This window comes from Lactuca sativa, chromosome 2, assembly GCF_002870075.4.
Source record: "Lactuca sativa cultivar Salinas chromosome 2, Lsat_Salinas_v11, whole genome shotgun sequence".
Lineage (NCBI taxonomy): Eukaryota > Viridiplantae > Streptophyta > Magnoliopsida > Asterales > Asteraceae > Lactuca > Lactuca sativa.
In genome coordinates, this window is record NC_056624.2 from 180,633,983 (window position 1) to 180,636,223 (window position 2,241).

General features: G+C 27.2%; 1 non-coding gene across 1 annotated transcript; it reads left to right on the top strand.

Annotated features, from left to right (window-relative positions):
* Positions 1-718: 718 nt before the first annotated feature.
* On the top strand, positions 719-790 carry TRNAD-GUC (transfer RNA aspartic acid (anticodon GUC)). The gene has a single exon. It is a non-coding gene; the product is annotated as a tRNA-Asp (tRNA).
* The last annotated feature ends 1,451 nt before the right edge of the window (positions 791-2,241 follow it).

Consider the following 2,241-nt stretch of genomic DNA (forward strand, 5'->3'; position numbering starts at 1 on the left):
ATTTGGTCAACAAAGTAATCTCATTACACTTAAATAATATTGATGACAACAAATCACCAACATTGTGTCCTTTCTTTTTGTTTTAACTTTTAACAAGTTAGATATTTAGTTCAAAATTTAAACTACTTGTACACGGATATAAAACTAATTAACTATTTATTTGGTCTTATAAAATGTATGGGTTTTATTGAAAATTATTTAGATGTTTGATAAATAATTGAACGCTTTTTTTTTCTAAAAATGAATGATAGAAAGCATTTTTTTCAAAACAAAACAATCAAATAAATTTAATATATAGAAAAAATATATCTTCTCAAACAAAAATATTTATTGAACTCTTAAAAAAACACACAAGCTTATTCTATGTAAATTGTAATATACTGATAAAATAAAATAAAAAATTATACATTTCCCATGTGAGACATTTAGATATAGTAAAAAATCACAAAATTAAACATAAATTCAATATAGTTGACTGTTATTACGTAACAGATATATGTATTTGATTATTAATAACTATAGTCTATATAAATAAGATTTAAATATATGGTAACATATTCAAAAGTTTTAAAAATTATAATTTTTTAAAAGAAATGGACATCACGTATAACTCGCCTAAAAACGGATTGGGAAAAAAATGCTGGAACCATCATCTCAAATTTGATGGAGTTGCTTTCCTTCATGGTGATCTAATATTTTAGAAAACTATAAAGAAAATGTCGTTGTAGTATAGTGGTAAGTATTCCCGCCTGTCACGCGGGTGACCCGGGTTCGATCCCCGGCAACGGCGAAGTTTTAATCTTTCTTTTTTTTTTTTTTTGGCTTTGGACTTCGGCCTTTGAGTAGTAAAGCCCAAAGCATCGGCTAACAGGATTTACTATTTAGCAACAAATTTAATTCATCCAAAATATTTAAAAACAATAATATATTTTCTTTTTGAAAGAATGTGATCATCAAGAAATTGATACAAGAACTTTCATATTAGATTGGATTCAGCATCCTACAAAATTAATTATGGAAATACACCCATAACCAAAAGAAATTATTATTAGACCGGCCTTTAGAATTAAGCAACCATGAACCATAGTGTGAAAAATTAGGTCAAAGACCTTTATTTCATCTCTTTATTTTTGTTCTTATCATATATATTTGATCAATATTGTTCATTATTAGCGTAGTTATTAAATAATCTTTCATGAACATTATTTTGTTAATAGTTACCCCATTAATGTTCTTAATTGAACTATATGAATAATGAAAAAACATTATATAGATAATAGATGAGTTTAGAGGAGAGTCTTCTAGCTACCAAACTAACTTAAAATACATTAAACTATGAAAATACCCTTAACTACTAAATTGACTTGTAACCTCAATAATGAAAGAGTTCACCATGCGAATATAAACACCAAGAATGTCCAATGATAATAAATCATCATATTATATCCTACAAAAGAAGTGATCAAACTGTTGAATAAAATCATCTTATAAATGTAATCCAAAAAAAAATGTTGTAAAAGATACAACCTATATGAAAACCATCAGATTTTTTATTTTATTTTTTCCTTATAATGTAACATGTTTTTATAAAGAAAATAATTGCATGTCTGATGCCAATTTTGAGGGGTGGAGTTGTTTTAACTTTTAAACCACCCAATTCATTTTAAGTCCCTTAGGTCTCTCGAAGTCGACGCAGTTTCAAAAGAGGGATGAGCTGGTACTAACGGGAAACAGTACCTAGAAAGAGAGGGTTCATCGGTTTCATTGTTTAGTAGTTTCAAATGGGTTGGTAAACCCATATGTATTGAGCATTGGATATATTTGTCTTTTAGTGGTTGTGACATGTGGCTTTATTGAATGTATGGACTTTATTCAATTCATATACATAGATTCTTTGCCAATTATATTTGAATGCTTCTCACCACATTTGAATGTATTTTGATCATATTCATACGATTTCTTTCCTTTATTTTCTTTTTAACTTTTTTTTTTCGTTTTTTTTCTTTTACTTAAGTTTACAAAGATGAATAAATATTTCATTCATTTGTAGAGTGTTTTTTTTTCTAGAAAAAATTTATATTTGTTCAATTCCTTCGGTTACATTTAATGGATTCTTGAGGGTAAGCTAAACGAACCGGTTCTAGTCACCGACATAAATTCACACAAGACAGTTTAAGTAAAGATATTTCATTTTTTCACTAGATTTTCAAAATCCAAACTATCAGCAATACCAAATCTAGT